We start from the raw sequence: 23,451 nt of genomic DNA, 5'->3' as shown, positions 1-23,451 counted from the left end.
TTTCATTTTTTTACATATAAGACCCATGTTGGTCGAAATTTTGACCAACGTAGGGCTTATACATCCGCAAAGTTCAAAAAACATTTGCCTAATTACGTTTTTCGTGCTTGATTTCATTTGACATTTTTGGAGCATTTTTGCATGGTTATCTTTGCATTTTCGCATGGTTTTCTCTGAGCCTAGTTTCGTTTCAGGTTTTTTCCACCCACTTGACTAATGACGCCTGCTAGCCCTAGGAATAATATGAAAGGGGGCCCTGCATTTGCATCAATATAGGGGGGGCAAAATAGTAGTTTGAAACTCTCGATATTGTCTTTCTTTCATTCTTCCTAATGTGCTCGACTTCAAAAGCTGTTCCATTCACGACCTCCAATCACACCTGCATCTCCGGTGGTCAAGGAGAGGGATTTCTCTTCGAGCATATTTCCATAGGTACATGTGTATTTTTGTTGTAGGTTTTTATGATAATATTGAAGATGGAAGTGAATACTATTACTATCATTATTATTTTTTATGCCAAAGTTTAGCCATTGTTGTGTAATATAAATGGGAGAGTCTCCGCTCAAGTGTTTTTTCTCAGTGATGTTTTGATGATAAGTGTTAAAAAGAGTCTAGTTGCAAAAAGAATGTAATGTACTTGTTGTTTCATTTTATTGAAAGTGTGTAGATGCAGATTTATCATTTGGAATGTTGGTCTATTGTAACAACTATTATACTTTTTGTTATAGTAATGAAAGAAAAGAAAGGAAATGTATATGCAGAAGCTATAGTTGTAAAAGCTTAGAAGAAATAATAATGACAAATTTTTTGTTTTATAAATATAGTTGTGTTGGTATCATATTTTTCTTGTATTCTTGTTTTAATAATACATAATTATATTGTATCATTTAGACAACAGTTTCATATTCAAAAAAAGAACAAAAAGAAAAATAAAATTGAGTGTGTTTCTCTCTGCAACTCTAGAACATTCAACTTAAACATCAACACATAAAGATAATAATTTGAAATCTGGTGTGTTTAGTGCTTGGAGTTGTACCCTCAATACCTAGGCCATGTGGGCTATAAAACATGATATTCATGTGATTCTATGTTAGATGATGATGATGATAATGAATAATCACCATCTACTACTAGCTCATGTAGTGATAAAAGGTCTTCAATGCACCTCTAACTACAAGTATGCCATGGAAAACTTGTGATGGAGATGACTCCTCAAACTAATAGACTATCATGGAAATTTTTTGATGAAGATGACACCTACAAATACTGGACTATCTTCAAAAACTTATGATGAAGATGACACCTAAATTTACTAGACTATAATTGAATTGACATACTTTGGATCCTTCATCGAAAGTCTCTATCATTTTGTTAGAAGATGATTTATCTTCTAGTTCAACCAAAAGAATCTCTCTCCTATATTTCAACATTACATTTAATTGTTGCATTGCAATTAGGTCTTCCTACAAGGGTTTTCATTTGGATGAATAACAAACTTGTTGGTGTTTTAAAACTACTAAGCAACAAAATGCTTAATACCAAGATGACAATACTCACACAGTCTAAAGCCTAGCCAATTCTTATTATCAATTGTATGTGCACACCATTTGGGCCAAACTTCTACAAAATCAAGGATGGTTTTCTACTCTTTTGGCTTTACAAAACCAGGGTGGTTATACCCAGGGATGATACAAGACGGGGAAAACTATATGAGAATTATCTTCGTTTCATTCTGATTCTCATCTCAAATTCTCCAATACATGTACAATTCTTGATACTTTAATAAACACATCCCATATAACAGATATGGCCAAAAATCTTTTATAGGTCTATAGATGTTCTCAACAATAATGGCTAACTAAAGCTAAAACATTCCATACAAACAAGTAGAGGCCAACTTTGAAGATCTACAGGAAATAAAAGTAAAGTTGATTACAATTCTGCATTTTGACAATCATGTGTGACACATTTCTCTTTCAGCTGGATTAAATTTGATTAGTGCCTGTAGACACCTAAATTTGATTACACCGCTTTGGTAATCCTATTTAGCGATCTCTAAAGGCATCATTAATTAAAATCTTATTTAATTAATCTTTTGCCATCCCCTAGCTGATTAATTTAATTAATCATCTATAGTCCTAATTGATAAATCAAATAACCTATCATTTATCAATTAAATCCTATTCTCCTATCTAATTACAAAAACCTCATTTATTAAATAAATCAGTTTAATAAATAAAGCCCTCAAACCTAAATAGCCCCTAACTTATCCCTAATCCTCCATTTGGCCTAAATCCACCCCAACCACCCATACTAACCTAGCTTAGCCACTAACTCACCCACCCTCATGAATGCCATCCACTTGCATATCTCTAAAATCCCTAATCTAATCCTAAAACCTAAGCCTAATCCCCCCCTAACCTTGTCACATTCCCTAAGTGAGCTTAAGACTTTCCTAATCCAAGCAAAGTCAACAATCTCAACTCCCTCTAAAATATCCCAACCATATGCCTTCAATGCTCTTACAAGGCCATAAAGACTCTTACAAGCCCAATGAATGCTCTTACAAGCACTTATGAGGGCCATTTAAGGCCTTAAGCCTCCTTTGTTGACTCATCCACTCACCTTGTGACAAGTGTCACCTCCCTATTGGTGCTAAATAAGCACAATCCATGTGCTCCCCTTTGAGTACATCCTAGCTCTCCTTAAGCTTTCATCTCTCCTTGCATCTTAACCCTCCATCCCTCAAGCCCTTGGCCTATAAATTAGGTCCCCTCCCAAGCCATTTGATCACAATCCTTGAGCTAAAGTTATAATGCTAGTTTGAGAAGCCAAATCTATATCAAAGCCATCATCCACACCAAAAATCCCAAATCCTTTGTAGCTATTTTGAAACTTGAGCATATATTCCAAATCTACATAATAGACTCATCCCTAAATCAAGTTACCATCTTCATTAGGAGAGCCATTCCATGGCTCATATTCTCATTTGAGGGTTTCACTTTGTCTATCTCATATGTTATGATTTTTATGCTAGTTAATGCTTTTGTTTTTGAATAGATTAGTATTACTTGCTATGATATTTTCTCGTATACAGTGCCTAATCCATTGGGGTTTAGAGTCTACTACAAATCTCTAGATCTAATTTGTTGCCTTACAACAAATTTTATTAGCAATTCTTATCAGAAATCGTCATTCAAAATCCTTTCCACTATTGCAGCAACCTTATCAAATTCATCAAAGCTTTTACTTAATCCATTGAATTAACAGCCATGATAAACAGATATACAACCTAATTGAACTGCATTCAATTGCACAAGCCTTTACTTATACAACATCAAAATAACCAAGTAATCAAAAGGAGACAAAGTTTAGAAAGAACTGATATGGGGATAGTTCATAATTTGTATTCATTTTCCTTGAAATTTTTATACAATTTACAATAGACTCAGAATGACCTTCAGAAAGAAACACAGATCATTCCATATTCATGTATTCTCAAGATTTGACAGAGAAAATACATCACGAATTTTTGCTCAAAAATGGTGGACCAAAAACAGACTAAGTGTATCACTTAGCAAATAGAATTCAGACCTTTTCTCTTGCCCTGGAATTTCACTTATATAGTGTGAAATGCAACAAGCTTCAGGCTAAGAGAAACTAACAGGTGTCTTTTAGAAGGAATATCTACATACACCTATCACAAAATGACAAAACTATGGGTAACAGAAGATATCGAAATCAAATCATTCCTTTCGGTGGGTGAGCTTCTGTTACATGTTCTAATGTTGCTGAGTTGGCTATTGATCTGATTTATCTTCATATGTAACTGCTAAATTAGCCAACGATGAAGCTTGTTCTAACGAGGGCACATTAACCTCCACCTATAGGCTTCCACCACCTTCACTCTGCATGGTAAGGACAACTTCTACCTTTTCCTTTTCTTTAATTGTATTGGCATCTTGTGGTCCCAGTTCTGCAACTAAAAATGACAAGTTTTTCTTGTCTTCTTCTTCTGATTGGGTTTGAGTAGTGATGATATCAATGATTTGGACTTCCTCACCCTGCACCTCATCACTGTTAGTTTCATCTGCATCAAACTATTCACTAGAAGCCATTTTTGCCATCCACCTGTCAAATAATGTGTCATTTGGCCAATTGAATTGCAAAATATCCTTATGTTTCTTTATTATATAATCAACCTCATTATCAATATCAACAAATTCCTGTTTTAAAGAATCAAAGAATATTTTGGCTTTCACCATTTCTTTTGTTGTGGTGGCCCACAGTGCATGCCCTGTTTCATTTATGACTTGATTAATTCTTAAGCAGAATAAATCATCAAGTTCCTTCGCCCATTCCTCTTTGCTTTTCAAACTAATTTTCTTATCTAGGGCATGAGGAAATAAATTGAATTTTTGGCTCTTATATTTGTCTAAGTAGCCTATTATTATCTTCTATAAATGTATCCTTTTGCCATCAAAATCAGCAAGATCAGAAACAATGTCAAAGGTTTTATCAATCTGATTATGAGAATTATTTATAATAGATAGAGACAATAAGGTTAATGCTTTCTCCCTTCTCACCCATTTGTTCACAATAGGCTTTAGAGCCTTATCATCTGCTTTTAACTCCTCCTAGATGTTAATCACCCTGGCCAATTGATCATGGATTAGTGGTCATTCAACCTTGTCTCCTAGATATGTAAGAGCTTTTCTTAGTTTATCTTCATATTTAGATTCTAGCTCTACATGTAAGGCCCACAATTTACTCTTTTCTTCTTCAAAATCCTCAGCAGTGTAATACTGTGGCCCTTGGGGTGTGTCTGGTATTTCAATGAGGGGGGTAGATTTGAAAGGTTCAATAGGGGGGCGAGGGTATGTTATTTTAGGCCTCCTGGATTTTCCCAGTAGCTTGTTCTCAAGATCAACTCTCCTTTTTACCTCTTTATTGTAGGCATCCACAACTGCCTCATATTTACTTTGTAATTCAAACATTTCCTTTTCCTCCCTTTTAGCAGTAGCCAAGGAAAACTAAGAATAATCCACATTCATGTGGGCTGCCTGTACATGTGAGGTATCAGCAACTCCTCACAATAATATTCCCTATCAGTCCTGAACCATTAGGTTGTGCTAATACAATCCTGGATCCTCTTCTTAATGACCACATAACAAGAGCAGCTTGATCATCACTAAAAGCAGTCCCTGCAAATTCCTTTTTATTTGGGTCTTGTAACTCCAGTCTATTAGAAACAGAGTTGAAAATCAATGCATCTGCAATATCCCAATTAGGCAACAATAGTATGTTAGAAGTTTTTACCATTTGCCTTCCCTCCTCAGGGGTAATGTTCTAGAATTCTTGCATCATTTTCTCCTTTATTTGGTTTTGGATGGAGGCTTCATCCATTTCTAGATGCTCTATTTTCATGTTCTTCATCTTTCCTCAAAATTGTGGATGTTTGCCCTCCAAGCAAATTGATGGAAAGCCCTAGACCTTACAAAACTGTCATCTGACAAAAATTGCTGGCTAGCTTGTTCCAAAATAGGGTCCAATTCCCTTCCCTTGAAATCAGCTACAGTCAGCTCGAGGCTTGGCACAGGAGGTTCCTAGGGGTTCCCTTCATCGATCTCTGCTTGAGTGACAAAAACTCCCCCTTGTGATCCAATTTGTTCAATTTGCTCAATAGTGAGCTACTCCTCCTCGGTTCTCAAAGGGGTCTGTGAAGGTGAATACTCCTCAACATGAGAATCCTCCTCTCTTATTATTTTTCTCCTCTTAGGGGAGGCCTCAGTAGGCCTCTCTTCCAAAACCCTACTAGTGGACTCAATTATTTGTTTGCCTTTGTCCACTGTATTCTTTTTATTTTGAACAATAGTATATCCTGGCCTTTTTTGGACAGTTAATTGACATGCCCTTATATTGGGAGTAAAACCCAATCTTCCTATTACTTCCCTGGCCTTATCCGGGTAGAACCTAATAAAGAATTGCTTCTTGTCATTCATTGCCTCTATTATTTTAGGAAAATTATTCATAAGTTTTCTCATCTTATCTACATTTGTAATTGCATCGTCCAAAGGACTATAATCTGGATCAAAACAATGAATGAAATCCAAAATTTTAGAAAAGACTTTCCACTTTTCTTTCCTAGTCTCTTGCTCCTGCAAGGAGTACTCATTCCTTATTAAGTCTTTAGGAAAATAAAATTAATGCTCAATTTTACCAATCTTAATTCTTTGCCTCAGAGCCAAATGATAAAATCCTTCAGAATCACAAAAATGAGGATGGGAAGTGGCCATCTTATAAGGATTCAAAATTTTGTGCAGAGAAAGCCAACCTCCTTTTGTGATTACAAAATGATAAGCCACTGTGCAAGTAGGAAAAATTGACCCCTTTTTTCTTTTCAATAGAAGGGCTTCCTCCACTCCTCCCAGCTGCCACAATATCTCAGCAACTCCTACCTTCAAAAGCACTTGGTAGGGTAGTACGTGAGGGCTTCCTTTAAAATCATATATTCTAAATATAGTAGAAACAGAATATGGAATGACCCTCTCCCCAATTATATGAAAATTTCAAACCAGTTGGGTTGTCCATAGGCCTAATGAGATTCATTAATGCTTTGGAGATTCTGGGATTGTCCCTTAATAGGAGGCATCTCAGCTTTGAAGCAAAATACCTATCAAACCTGACAAAACTGGCATTCTCTGCATCCCAAGTCATATCTGCACTCCACAATTGAATTGGTAATGCTTCCCCACTCTCTTCTCTGTCTAATTCCATTTCTTTACTAAAATATGTTACTCCCTTGAATAAGAACATGTGCATTAACAAAGAATAATGCTCCACCTTACCCTTAGCAATTCCAATAAGTCCAATGCGAATCTCCTCAGCTAAGTAAGAAGCAAAATAAAAAATTATATCCACACCAAAAGAGGAAATCTGAGTAATCATATACATAAAATCCATAGGCATGAACTCTTCTTCATCTCTCCCAAAAACTTTACACAAGGACCTATATATTTCTATAGCCCTAGAATTGAAGTATGCCCTTTTGAAAGGCTCCCTGGAGGATGCTATTATTGCTGGCAGTGTTCCAATTTTACCTATTTGTGCGCTCAACGCTCCTTGCCTAACTGCATCTCTCTTAGACATATACTCATTTTCTAACCCTTTCAAATCAATGGGCACATGATAATCAATGACAGGCCCTAAACTGAAAACTTTCCTAATCACCTCTGTGCTGATTGTAATCAATATTTTACCATCAATTCTCCTCACTACCCTAAGGGCTTAGTCGTAATTCTTAGCTACAGATTCCAAAAGATCATAATCCATGAAAACATTGGGAACCACCACTTTCCCTAGACCAAAATTCCAGATGTTGGCATGTGGGGCAAAAAGGTTCCTCTCTGAAAACCATTTTTTGAATAAAACAAGACTAGTCTGTGAAATTGTTACATCCCTAACCCAGTTTCCTTTGTCATACAACCCATCTTCTATTTTCAGCCTAGGGTTTAATGAAGTTATCCTCTTAACTTCTACAATTTCAACAGTGGAAGAAGGGAGTAGTTCAAGCAAATCATCATGGACATTCCTATCCAAATAGTTCTCTTGACCAAAAAATGCTTTCTGTTTTGGAGCCATTTTAATTAATTCTCGAAGGAATTGAAATAGCAGAAGGATTATAATGCAAGTACTTACTTTGAATTTCGCTCTAGTTCTTCTCAATGTTACTACAATCTTTCTGTGAACAAACTGCTTCACAATCTTACCGAATCCAGCACGGTCTTCTCAACAACTGTTTCTGCTTAGAAATTCTTTGAATCTTTGTTCGAGTATGGTGGAATTAAGAAAATATTCTTTTTTATACTCTATTTTTCTTCACACATAAAGATTTCATCTCTCATAAATGCATAGGGTGGCATCACCTTCTATATTCAAATTTACACCGTGGATTTACGAAAAATCCTATGATCCAGGGATGCAAGCAAAGACAACTCATGTTCCTCTTGACAAGTTGGCAGTCAACCCAATGAAAATTTTCCATGTGTACCTTTCCTTCATTGTTGGCACATCTGAACTGGACCCACAGAACTTTGGGGACACGTGTCACTTAGGCGCTATCTCGCTATACATAAAGAGTGAGCACCTTGCCATAGTGAGATAGCGCCCGTCATTGATCCTGATTTGATCATGTGGATGACATTTGATGCATTACTCAAAAGAAATATGGTGGGCCCCTTGTCGCCATGTCACTATTCGTAACCTTCGTGCAACTCGCCATAGCAAGATAGTGACGATCATGGATCTGAGATAGATCTGACGATAAAAGTCTTTCATATATTTTGTGAATAGGGTGTGGGTCCAATCATTGATGATGTGATGAAATCTTGGCTATATTACCTACTACTTGGGGCCCATATTTGTTTATTTCTCGATCGGGCACTATGTCACTAACAATGAGAAGAACAAGTTCCCGATAGCGACATAGCGAATCTCGGTGTCTTTGCTTTTCCCGGCATATACGTTTAGCCCATTAGATGCCAGCATGTTTTGAAGCTTTATACTTGATATATGATGGAGTACTTTTTGGGACCCACTTACTCTAAAAAGTTGCTGCAGTACTACTTTCTGTCTGTGTGCTATGTCGCTAACGACAAGAGACACCAATTCTTTGATAGCGACATAGCAATTCTTGGTGACTCATCAAAATTCAGGATCGGAAAGATAAAGGCGAGTGGAGTCATGACTACCCTTGTTAATGCATCTGACACATAATAAAACAACATGTGCACCACGCAGCCTGAAAAAACTTACGATCATCAAAAAATTTAAAAGTGACTGCCGGCCATTATTTTTGGTGAAGGGGTCATGTCGCTAACGGCGAAGTGCCCAATTTCTCTGATAGCGATAGAGCGACTAATCGAAAAAGCTAAGATTTATGTTGATGCCTTTTATACCTCAATGTTGTAATTCCTTTTCAGGTTCTGACATGTCTGTTATAAATGTGATGAAATATCTCTGAAACAATACAATCTCTGGTCACCCTATTTCCACTTGATGGTACTACTTTTCAACATAGCAGTGGTCGCTATGTCGCTAAGGGTAAAATACTTGTATCTTTTCATAGCGAGATAGCGATTGTTGTAGATCTTTTAGTGATCGGGTGGTCAGAAACACAAAAGAAAAGATGTGACTCAGGGTGCGAAAAGTTTGAAAAGGATGGGAATCTTCACATATTTTTAGTTTTGCGCTCAAAAAATTTAAAAGAAAACAAGACCTAGGGTTTCGACAAAAAATTGCTTCAAAGACCTATAAAATATGACTTGGCTAGAAACCCTATTCACCATAGGTGGATCCCAATCTGAATTCTTCTATACCTTGGACAAAGGAATTCGATTATGCAAAAATTCAGACCAACAAAACTATCATGGAAAAATTGTGACGAAGATGCCACCTACAACTATTAGATTATCATACAAAAATTGTGATGAAGATGACATTAAAAACTATTGGACTATCATGTGTACAAGTCATAAAATGATTCCACATATGAAATTAAGTGTACTACATACGATAGTGATGACTAAATTTCCATGCCCTCCAAATTTGGTGGTTGTAACATTTATACCAATTTCATTTGTGGGATACACACTCTTGATAAGTTAGTTAGCCTTGCGACTAAGGTTGATGGGGAATGTTGACACATGCAACCTGAGCATGAGTTTGAATTTGGTATTTCCTTGGAGATATTTACTTATTTGCCAAATAGAAGGTATCATCTCCATTTTGTCTATCATGATAAGTTGTCACAGGTTTTTTGAATGAATTTATTTTCTTATGTGTATTTCTTCTCATAGAATGAACAAAACTTATTAATGCTCCACCAAAAGCCGTAGAAGGAACAACAATCTAAAGTTTGGGCTTGCCGCTGCCAGGATCTCCTCCCTTTCCAAAGAACCCCAAATAGAAAAAGCAAACAAACAAATTCAAGACTGTTTAAGCTTTACCCAATAATAATATCCCAGGAGTCCAAGAACAACATTTGACTACAAGGGTGGTGATGAGAAGTGTGGGGCAGCATCCCTTCAGACCATATAAAATCTTCTACAGTTCATGTTTTGAATGCCATAAAAACCTAGAATTAACATTAGAATCCATGGTTTGAATAATATAAAGTCTTAGAATCAATCAATACAAAATCCATGGTTTGATTGCTATGAAAACTTAGGACCAGTACTAAATTTCATTCTTTGAATGCAATAAAGACTCAGAGTAGTCATATAATGTTTTGTACCTCAACATTGCACTCTTCCCTGGAACATCCAATATAAAACCCTAGGTCACATTGCACTCTTCCCTGGAACATCCAATATAAAAGTCAAAACTCATAAACAAAAAATCAATCAATTTCATTTCTAGGGCTTTTATAATTCCTCAATAAAGTTTGACTCATGAGGCTTCACCAATATGTCACTTTAATGAGTTATATAACTGTTTTTTGTGTTTGAATTAAGTTATGTCATTATTAAAGGCATACTTTTCCATTAAATATAATGGCTCCTCAATAATACTTTATGAAGATAAGTAATAAATTTACAATATAACCATTATAAATAGCTTTATTACTGTTACTATAATTTTAATATCTCATTGATTACTCATCATCTCTCTGTCTCATCTGAACCAGTTGGTCAACCATTGCTTCCATCGCACAACCAACTACCTTACTAAAAATATTAATGGTTCTCTCTATTAACTCCTAACCTACTATAACTAGTAATTCCCTGAATATTTGATAAAATCAATAGTGCCAAGGGTCGTCACTGCTTTGAGATCGGTCCAGGTGCCTTGCCAAATGTAGAAATGTTGGATACATAACTTACTATAAATTGTAAGTGTACCTAATTGAAACAAACAAGGAGCAATCGTAAACACTTTTGTACTATATAAGGGAAAGATCCTCTTGTTTTGCTAGATGGGGCCCTCTAGCCATCAGCCTTAACCTACGAGGGCCAATAATAGGTCAATCCAAACATAAACCATGGCGAGCTAAAATGAGGACATTAAACTTTATAACCAATCCTACTTGTCAAAAAATACATAGGACACTTCAACAAACACTTTGACGAGCCCTCTTAACTTCAATGAGCTCTATTCATCTTTAGAGATCCCATTTTTCATCACCAAATCTCCATTAAATGATCTCTAGCTTCTCATGGTGTTCCTATATTAGAAGCTTCATACATAGTATCACTTCCATCATCTGCAATAGTTGGTGATAATCCAGATGTAACCAATGCATGATTTCCAACTAAAGAAATACTAGAGCCAATGATGAGATCTAACTCCACAATAATAGCTAATGAGTTTCCATATTTTTTTATCAATGGGTTAATCTATTGAATTATTAGAAAATTTACGAGTCAATAAAAAAAACTCATCAAATCAAGCTCGGTGTTATTCTCAATTATAACAACAACCATTTAGGCCAACTGTTCATAAACTACATATTGATATTTGGTTGAAACTCAATAGTTTGGATGGTGAGCTGATAATGTTTTTATGGTTGTAGAAGAAGAACTCATTTTTAGCATATCCTCGCTCAAAATAGTTTCCACAAAAATTAAGATCCACCAAATATTCTACACCTCAAAATAGAAAACAATCAAATGATGCTAGTTGTGCACACCATGTTTACTTTGGTTCTAATTATCTTCCTACCAAATAATAGTATAGGGCTTTCTATAAAACAATGCTACTAGCTTCCACATTTCTAAAATGATCAACTGCATGCCACTATCGACTATACTCTTGCACCTATGCTTGGTGCAAGCACTAGTATATAGTACTTAAGATACCAATGAATATCTAAATCATTATTTTTCAAAGAATTTGTAAGGCATAATTCGAGTGAATTTAAATACTCCAGGCAATTCCTGAGTGCGGATGTTTCAATTCCTTAGTGTCAAAACTTGAATATATTTCATGCTTATCATTTCCTCTAGCAATTCTTATGTAAAACATCATTAAAATAATTGTTCCCTTTGACAGCGTCAAAAAGTGTATATATACAATATTTTTGAAGTTGTTTTGTGCTAAATGAACCTTTTGTGATGAAGTCTTGTAAATATTTTGGTTGGTACAACTACAAATTTCTTACTGGCTTTGTACTAGTACCCAAGATTAACATTGATGACATTAGTAGAATTCCAAGTTTTGCTCTTGTATTCCTATTAATTGTACTTAATTGTTGAATATGTTAAAGAAGAAACAAATGCCAGTTAATTTACAGACTGTAACTGACCTAAATTGCTCGATGTATTTTTTAAATGTTGAGATGCATATACTAAGAATTTTTTGTTGCTGCAGGCCAAGCCATAGCTGACAGACAGGTCAAAGCTTCCAACTATTGTGGATCTTGTGATTAAAGAGTTGCTGAACTTGAAATATCTTCAACAAGTAAGTTGCATGCAAAATATTTCTTTTGAAGGGAATTGACATTATTTTCAAAAATACATTCTGTTTATACAATTTTACTCATGTTTTGGTGGATAAAAACTTAACGTTCTTCCACATTTCTTGCCCATTTTATTGCATATTTGAAATAAGAAATAATCTTGCCATTTTCCAATAGCTAAATGTCTTTAACTGTGATTGGAATTTGGCATAAAATGTATTTTTTAGGTTAGATTGTCAGCTAGTTCTGGTTGATCACCATTTGAAAATTAGAGGTGCTTACAATTTGAATTCATAACAACCATTTCTCATCAACTTAAATTGTTTGTTTAGTACCCATTGCATTGACGTGACACTTACAAGGTTGAAGTATTGCAACTTCCTAGAAGGTCTGCCTACTCAATTCCATGATGATCCAACTTTCCTTGATCCTTGGGAGAATGATGTAGGAGCATCGAGGTCAAGGTTGAAGGCATGAGAAAACATTAAGGTCTCAAGATAACCAACATCACCATGTTAGAACAGTTGATGTAATAAGACCCTATGAAGGTCCTTTTTGATATGTTTGTAATCATTTTAGTTACATTTGAAAACAGTAATTAACAAAGACCATATGTGCAGATATAAACATTAATCACAACATGTCCAATTTATTTGTAGGTATATTTTCCTGTGAAGAAAGACCACGCCTGACAATATGAATCTAGAAGAAAATAATGAGACAATGGCTGCATTGTGGGCTCAATTCTGAAGAAAACTTGATAAATGTTATTGTCCTTGCAAAAAGTGTAAGGGTTTAAAGAATTGAAGAATTCTAATCACAACAGCCTAGAGTCATTGTAGGAAATATGGTCATGTTGAAGGGGGCCACGATTTTCGTCCATTGCTGAATGTGGATTTCCAATTGGAGGAACATGGAGGTGTGAATATCCAAGCTGAGGATAACACTCCCATGGAAGAAGATGATAATGTGCCAGAGGACATGATTAAAGAAGATGCTATTGGGGCAAGTGATGAAGAGGCTCACAATGATGGTACTAGCAAATCTGATAATAATGATGAAGATGGTCTTGATATACCTTTACTTGAGAAGGCACACGAGCCCTTATACCCAGGCTCCCAAACAACTCTACTGTCGACTATAGTGTTGTTGGTGAACTTAAAGGTTATGAATATCATATCCAATGTAGTAATGTCACGTATGCTAAGGTATGTCATTTTTGTCATCTTCAATGTTAGCATACAATTACTATTCATTATATTAGCAATGCATATTTGTTGTTGTAGGTTGATTAGTGAGTTTTTGTTACCACCATCAAACATTTTGCCTCGTTTGTACCGAGAATTATCTAACATTATGGATCAGATTGGAATGAAGTATCATACAATACATGCATGTCCCAATGATCATATTCTATATCATAAACAACATGAATTTACAACAAAATGTCCTAATTGTCATGTTAGTAGATATCGGTTAGATCAAATAACAAAAAAAGTGCCTCACAAGGTTCTTTGGTACATTCCCATTATTCCACGTTTGGAATGGTTATTCAGGTGTGCTAGCTTGGCACAATTTATGGATTACCATGCATGCAATAGAAGTCAGGATGACATTATGCGAATGCCTGCCGATGGTTCTGCATTTAAAGAGATAGAAGAAACATGGTCACACTTTAAAGAAGAACCTCATAATCTGAAACTTTCATTGGCAGCAGATGGTCTCAATCCATATGGAGATATGAGATCTGTTTACTCAGTATGGCCTATTTTTGTTATTAACAATAACATTCCTCCTTGGATGTCCATAAAGAGGGAGCACATAATGTTGTTAATGATTGTGCTAGGTTTTTTTTATTTTTTTTTTATAGTTATCTAAATTAATTTATAAATAGTGCATGAAAATGGTTATAATAATTGCGTAATGTTTATGTTCATTCAATTGCTAGGTAAATACCAAGTTAAAGATATGAACGTGTATATTGAGCTCCTAATTAACGAGTTGTTGAAGTTATGGAATGGCATCACTATGTATGACATCTCTAGACCGATAGGACATCGACAATTTCAATTCCATGCAATGCTTGTATGGACAATACATGATGCCCCTGGGCTAACTCATTTTTGCGGTATGTTATATTGTTAAGATCACATATTTTTGGTCTGTTATAGTGCTTACACATTACTATCAAATGCTTAAGTTGCACATGATAATTGTACATGATCCAATTATACATGATCTTTTAGGTCTTTTGATTTATAGGACCAGTACCTTCTCCATTGGGCAAGAAATTGACTATTGGTGAGAGATCTAATTCAAATAACTTGTATAAGAATTAATCAACTGCAATCACCCATCTCCATTCTTATGCAATATCCCTTTTATGAACTCATAAACTCTATTGATTTATTGAAGCATTTATATAATTGCTTGAATTAAAAGCAACAATAAAACCAGAATACAACCCATCCAGACTGCATTCAGCCAAATAAAACTTATTTAAATGACTTCAAAGTAAACAAACCCATAAACTAGAGATAAAAATTGATGATCCACAGATATAGTGTAAATACCCCTTTGTATTATCCTTTTCGTATGACTAATACAATAACCAATAGAAAACCAATTGAATGCCCAGAATAGATTGCCATTTCTATCATTTCAATTTGCTTATCAAAAAGTACAATGGAAGAAAACTCAAAACCGCTGCATACTATTGGACTGACTCAATATGTACTCTTTTTGAAAGAAAGAAAAAATTGCACAAGTCTCGAACCATCACAATGCCTTGAAAACTCATTTATATAGCATGAGTTGCAACAAGCAAAGGACAATTGTGATCTGACAAGTGTCCAAGGAACAAAGCATCATACAAAAGACAAAAAAAATCACATCAGAATGCCAGGCGTATCAAATATTCCTTCAGGTAGGCCCGTTCCAATTTCTATTGTGAATCATCAACTTCTAATTTATCTCTCATTATTTCAACTCCTCAGAATATGTGGCTACCAAGCTGGCCAAAGAAGGATGATCTTGTGATACCTCCAAATTGATTTTCTCCTGTGGGTTCTCACTGCTTTCACCTTGAGTAGGAATTATTACCTTTTCCCCTTCTTCTTTTTTTAGTTCTGGTGCAGAGGTGTCAATAACTTGCACCTCGCCTTCTTGTTTCTCATCATCATCTGAATTGTCCTTTTAAGGAAACTCAGGTGCGAAAATAGCTTCCTACACTAATCTCATAAGGAAAGTATGGTGCAAATCCTTTTAAAATCTTCTACACTTACAGATTCAATATCATGTAAACAACAATATAGCAGCCAACCATGCATACAGGAAATAGACAGAGAAAGAAACACACAACACAAAGATTTTTCGGTGGGGACTTTCGGTAAAACAACCCCACCCCTCCAGAACCTGCACAATGTATTATCTTCAACACACGATTACAATACACTTGCAATGAAAGTTCAACATCAACAATAGAAGACTCCAACAACACCTCAGTACCTACAAACTTTCATCTATCACTCTATTGCATTACAACACGTAATACTCATTTTATGAACATCTTAAGACCCAACCAAATGCCCACAAAGGAGTTGGGCATTTTTCATGGCTCAACCACCGAGAAACATACACAATGCCACATGTACATCCAATACTAAGAAAAGGGCATCCATCCCTTGAATAGGCAATGACAACTTGTCATAGACTCTGCCAAAAATAGCGGTCACAAGAGAAGTGTAAGGGAATCCGTCATACCAACCTATTTTTGGCATATTCTCTTACACACACCAACCACTCATTCTTGGGGCCCAAATAGGCCTCATGTCATAAGATGCTCTTACACCTGTCATATCTTATTCCTTAAATAGCTCTTATGTGTCATAGGAATTCGTCATAACCATTTCAGCCATGATCTCCTTCACACTCTTCAAGATGCTGACACATGTAAGTGATCAACATGCCAACTAGACATGTACACTCACATTTACATATTATTTGCAAAAATACATTTTACCAAACAAATAATAATAAGAGTAGGAATTATACAAGGTTGAGACACCTTATTCCTAACATTCTCCCACTTGTCAAACACCTTGTAAGAGCAACAATAACATAATAGGAACTAACCGCTATAGGCCAAAAGGTCCATAGACTCCGAACACCATCTAAAATTCTCAGTGCCCACTATTTTTGTTAATTCATCTACAAAATTCTTCATAGTATCTACCTTCTCCAAATTTACCTTTCCATCTTCCACCATATCTCTCACAAAGTGAAACTACACATCAATGTGCTTCGTTCTGGCATGGAAAGTTGGATTCTTCGCAAGGCAAATAGCACTCTGACTGTCACACCAAATAGTAATTTGTTCTACATCAACACCAACATCATAACACAATCTCTTAAGCCAAATGACTTCCTTACAAGCATGAGTAGTAGCCATGTACTCAGCTTCTGTAGTGGACAAAGCAACCACAGGTTGTCGCTTACTCATCCAACTGATGGCACCACCAAACATAGTGAACACATAACCACTGGTGGATCTCCTACGATCAATATCACCTACCCAATCTGAATCCACAAACCCATGAATACAAACTAAATGTAGAGATCCGAAAGAGTTACCATGATAGCATATGGAGTAATCTGATGTACCCCTCAAATATCTGAATACTCGCTTAACTGCATCCCAATGTATCCATCTAGGATTAGCCATAAATCGACTTAGGACTCCCACTACTTGGGCAATGTCTGGTCTAGTATAGACCATAGCATACATAAGACTGCCAACTGCACTAGCATAAGGTACTCTACTCATGTCCTCCACCTCACTAGGAGATTTTGGACAATCATCTACAGATAAATTTGTTCCCACAGAAATAGGAACACATAGTGGTCTACAATCTGCCATGCTAAACCTGTCCAACATAGAATTCACATACTTACTCTGACTCAACCAAAGTTTTCTATTAGACCTGTCTCTATTGATTTCCATACCCAAGATGTACCTAGCTGCCCCAAGATCTTTCATCTCAAACTGTGCTGACAACTAAGATTTAAAATTAGAAATCATACCCTTACCATTCCCAAACAACAACATATCATCACCATATAATGAGACAATAAGAAGGCGATCATTTTCAACTCTGAAATAAACACAATGATCTGATTTCGATCTTACAAATCCAATTGACAAGACAAAGGCATCAAACTTAAGGTACCACATCCTAGGAGATTGCTTCAAACCATATAGAGATTTCTTCAATCTGCAAACAAAGGATTCTTTACCTTTAACAATGTAGTGCTCAGGCTGTGACATATAAATCTCTTCCTCCAAATCACCATGAAGGAAAGTTGTCTTCACATCCATCTGTTCTATCTCTAAATCATATGATGCAGCAAGAGATAAAAAAAATCTAATGGATGTCAACTTTGCAATAGGAGAGAATATTTCACCATAATCTATTCCCTCTACCTGTGAATACCCCTTTGCAACCAATCTAGCTTTGTACCTTTCAACATTGTCATCTGCACAAAATTTATTCTTGAACACCCATTTACAACCAACAAAAAAGGTACAAGGTCCCATGTTTTGTTTTTCTCTAATGAAGCCATCTCATCATCCATAGCCTCAATCTAGGAACCTACATCTTCCATGCCCAAAGCCTCTTTCACAGATCTAGGCTCATCAGTGTTAGTAATCAAAGCAAAAGCACAACTAGAATCTAACATAGAATAACCAAACCTTTCTGGTTGCTTTCTTTCTCTCGTGGATCTCCTTAAGGGCTGAGGTTGAGGTTGTTCTTCCTCTTCTTTTGAACTGTCAGAGCTGCTAGAGCTCTCCTCATCATTAGACCCAACATGGTCTCTCTATTCAGTCTTCTCAGGGGTAGAAGGAAATTGAACAACATCTTTTTTCTTTTCTTTTTCATCTGGTTGTAGCACAATAGGAGAAGATGTTAGCTCTCTAAAAATAACAAATCTGCTATACAACACCTTACTAGTCATAGGATCCCAAAGCTTGTATCCTTTCACACCAGCACTGTACCCAATGAAAATACATTTAACAACTTTGTTTTCCAACTTAGATCTTTTCTCCTTTGGAACATATGCATAAGCTTCACAACCAAAAACACGAAGATATCTAATTGAAGGCTTCTTACCAGACGACACCTCCATGGGTGTCTTACCAACAAGAGCTGATGTAGGAGATTTTTTAACTAGGTAGCAAGCAATGGCCACAGCTTCAACCCAAAACCTTTGTTCTAAACCAGCTCCACTAAGCATACTCCTAGCCTTCTCCATCAGTGTCCTGTTCATTCTCTCTGCAACTCCATTTTGCTTCGGGGTATAAGGAGTTGTCTTATGCCTCTCGATACCTTGTTCTTTACAGAACTGTTCAAACTCTGCTGAGCAAAACTCACCACCATTGTCAGTTCTCACACACTTAATCTTCTTACTAGTCTGATTCTCTACAAGGGCTTTAAATTCCTTGAATCGACTAAAGACTTGTGTCTTACTTTTAAGGAAATAAATCCATGTCCTTCTACTGTAATCATCTATGAAAGATACAAAAAATACAAACTTGGAGATCGAAGGAACTTTTACAGGACCAAATACATCAGAATTAATAAGATCCAAAACATCAGAAGATTTGTGAGAACTAGAGTAAAACTGAACACGATTTTGTTTACCATATATACAGTGTTCACATAAGTCAAACTCGAGATTGCAATCATTTAACCCCTCAACAAGATTTTTGTTTTTCAAGGTTTTGAGACCCTTCTCATCAATGTGGCCAAATCTCATATGCCACAACATTGTCTTTTCTGCAGGAAGCTTTCCTTTCAAAGTGTTTGCATTTCCATTGGAACCAATAACCACATAATTCTTCACTACTTGTTCAGATGGTGAGGATGAAGAACTGTTACATAGAGGAATACATGCATCTAGCTGAAACAAAGTACCTCTCCTAGTACCCTTAGCAAGCACCATCGATCCTCTAATCATCTTACATCCTTCTTTCGAAAAAACAACTTGCACACCTACATCGTTCAACATACTTATAGATAATAGGTTTCGTGCTAGACCTGGAATGTGCATAACTCCATTGATTCCCTTTACTCATCCATCAGGAAATTTGGTAGTGACCCTTCCGCGTCCAACTATATTCAGGTGAGAATCATCACCCAAGTACACCTTTCCACCATCGAACTCTTCATATCTTGAGAACTAGTTTCAATGAGAGGTCATGTGAAAAGATGCACCCGAGTCAACCAACCACACATCATTAGATGCATGGGCTACCAAAGCTACGATGAATGCATCGCCATCTTCTTGAGATTTTTTAGAACCAGAATTTGAGGCTTTCTTCTTCTTCTTAGGCTCTTTACAATCTTTACAGGAGTGCCCAGTCTTATCACAGTTCCAAAATTTTGCCTTGGACTTATTGGAAGTCTTTGACTTCCCACGGGATTTGGATCTACCCTTATTGTCAGACTTATTGTCATTTTTCTTTCCTCTTTTCGTGGATTTCCCACGAACAACAAGGGCTTCTTTTTTCAAAATGAAAGCCTTTCTTCGCATCTCCTTTGATAGCAACGAAGACACCACATCATCCATTTTGAAGGTGACTAATGTGCTTCCGAGAGCCATCACAAGATGGTCCCATGAATCCAGTAAAGAACACAAAAATGTGTAGCAACGATCCTCCTCCTCTAACTTGACACCAGCATATCTCAACTGTGTAGCCAGTAGATTAAATGCATTTAAATGATCCGTTAAGGATCCACCTTCCTCCATTCGTAGAGAATACAACTTCTTCCTTAGGAACAAATTGTTCACTAGAGATTTGGCTTGATACACGGCCCCAAGTCTTTCCCACAAACTATATGCGGTTTTCTCATCTAGAACATTCAGAAGGACTGCATCGGTTAAACAGAGTCTTATGAGACCCTTAGCTTTACAGTCTTTGATATCCCAATCTACTTGAGTTATAGTTGCTGGTCTTATAGTGCTTGTAGTCACTTCCCATAGCTCACGATCTTCCAACATGTCTTCCATCTTGAGTTTCCACAACTCAAAATTAGTGCCATTAAATTTCTCCACCTCCATTCTTCCATATGATGAACTCGCCATCTCAATCTACAAATAAGATTTAGGATACTCTACACAAGACTCCCACTCAACTTGAGATTAGCTCAAAAAACCCTACCCAACAACTAGGATCAAAAGTTGATCAAGCTCTGATACCACTTGTAAGGAAACTCAGGTGTGGAAACAACTTCCTACACTAATCTCATAAGGAAAGTATGGTGAAAATCCTTTTAAAATATTCTACAATTACAGATTCAATATCATGTAAACACCAATATAGCAGCCAACCATGCATACAGGAAATAGACAAAGAAAGAAACACACAACACAAAGATTTGCCGGTGGGGAAAAACCTTTCGGTAAAACAACCCCACCCCTCCAGAACCTGCACAATGTATTATCTTCAACACAAGATTACAATACACTTGCAATGCAAGTTCAAGATCAACAATAGAAGACTCCAACAGCACCTCAGTACCTTTAAACTTTCATCTATCACTCTATTGCATTACAACATGCAATACTCATTTTATGAACATCTTAAGACCCAACCAAATGCCCACAAAGGAGTTGGGAATTTTTCATGGCTCAACCACCAAGAAACATACACAATGCCACATGTACATCCAATACCAAGAAAAGGGTGTCCATCCCTTGAATAGGCAATGACAACTTGTCATAGAATCCACCAAAAATAGCGGTCACAAGAGAAGTGTAAGGGAATCCGTCATACGAACCTATTTTTGGCATATTCTCTTACAGACACCAACCACTCATTCTTGGGTGCCCAAATAGGCCTCATGTCATAAGATGCTCTTACACCTGTCATAGCTTATTCCGTAAATAGCTCTTAAGTGTCATAGGAATTCGTCATAACCATTTCAGCCATGATCTCCTTCACACTCTTCAAGATGCTGACACATGTAATTGATCAACATGCCAACTAGACATGTACACTCACATTTACATATTATTTTCAAAAGTACATTTTACAAAACAAATAATAATAAGAGTAGGAATTGTACAAGGTTGAGACACCTTATTCCTAATAGTCCTCCTCTAACTGCTTGTCCAACAGAAGATCTGCCATCCAAGTGTCAAAATGTATATCATTCAGCTAGCTGAACTGTAGGATATCATTTTGCTTTTTTAAAATATAACCAGCCTCCTTTTCAAAACCAACAAATTCTTGCTTCAAAGAATTAAAAAAAATTGGACTTTAACCAATTCCTCTGTCGTAGTGGCCCACCAGGCATGCTCCTTTTCATTAATAACTTTATTAATAACTTTATTTATTCTTGTACTTATTCAAATAAGAAACAATTTTCAATTGCAGAGCAACTCTCATGTTATCAAAATTTGACAGGTCATTAGCAATATCATACAATTTTTCAACATGGTCATTGGAAGACTTTATAACTGAATAACATAGAAGGGTGATTTCCTTTTCCCTTCTTCCCCATTTATTAACAATAGGCTTCAGGGTATCATCACGAGTTTTCAATTCCTCCCATATATCTATTGCTTTTACCAACTGATCAAAGAATAAGGGCCACTCAATTTTGTCCGCTAAATACATTAGAGCCTTTCTAAGCTTATCCTCATACTGCGTATTTAACTCTACATGTAAGGCCCATAGTTTGCTCTTCTCTTCTTCAAATTCCTCAGTTGTATAATATTCAGGCCTTTGAGGTGTGTGTGGTATCTCTACAAGGGGGCTGGATTTAAAAGGTTCCATTGGAGGACGGGGGTATGTTATTCTTGGCCTTGTGGATTTCCCCATTGCCTTGTTTACAAGTTCAATTCTCCTTTTTACCTCCCTATTATAGGCCTCAAGAAGTGTTTCATATTTATTCTATAACTCAAACATAACCTATTCCTCCTTCTTAGCAGTGGCCAACACAAACTTAGAAGAATCCACATTCCAATATGCTGCCTGTACATGTGAAGTGTCAACAACCCTTCTTACAAGTATATTTCCCATCAACCCAAACTCATCTGATTGTGATGGTATGGCTCTAGATCCCTTTCTCAATGACCAATTGACCAATGTAGCTTGATCTTCAATGAATGAAGTGCCTTGGAAGTCTCTTCTATTTGGGTCTTGCAACTCCAATCTACTTGAAACAGAATTGAAAATTAATGCATCTGCAATATCCCAATTGGGCAATAATAAAATGTTAGATGCCTTTATCATATTCCTCCCCTCCTCAGGGATTATATTCTATAATTCCTTCATCATTTCTTCTTTAATTTGGTTTTGCATGGAAGTTTCATCCATTTCTGGATACTCTGTTTTCATCTTTTTACATTTCTCCTCGAAAACGTTCATGTTTGTCCTCCATGCAAATTGCTGAAAAGCCCTTGATTTCACAAAACTGTCATCAGTCAAAAATTGATGGCTTGCCTACTCTAATACAGGGTCCAACTCCCTGCCTCTATAATCAGCTATTATTAGATCCAAACTTGGGAGAGGAAGTTCTGGAGGGTTACCCTCATCTAATTCTACTTGAGTAATAAAAATATCTCCCTGTGATCCCATTTGTTCAACCTGTTCACCAGTAAGCTGCTCTTCTCCAATCCTCAAAGGGGACTGGGTGGGTGAATATTCCTCATCTCGAGGCCTTTCTTCTGTCATTACCTTTTGCCTCTTAGGACTAGGCTCTTCAGGTCTCTCCTCTTGGGCTATACTGGTAGATCCTATTATTTGTTTGCCCTTGTCTATAGGAACCCTTTTATTCTGAATTATAGTATATCCGAGCCTCTTTTGTACAATTATTTTATTAGTTCTCACATTTGGAGTGAAAGCCAACCTCCTCATGACCTCTCTGGCTTATCAAGATATGAATCAATAAAAAATTGTTTCTTTTCATTCATGACCTCCATTATTT

This window comes from Cupressus sempervirens, chromosome 10 (assembly GCF_028749045.1).
Source record: "Cupressus sempervirens isolate cs-2001-9-10 chromosome 10, ASM2874904v1, whole genome shotgun sequence".
Taxonomy (NCBI): Eukaryota; Viridiplantae; Streptophyta; class Pinopsida; order Cupressales; family Cupressaceae; genus Cupressus; species Cupressus sempervirens.
Note: the sequence above shows the minus strand (reverse complement) of the source record.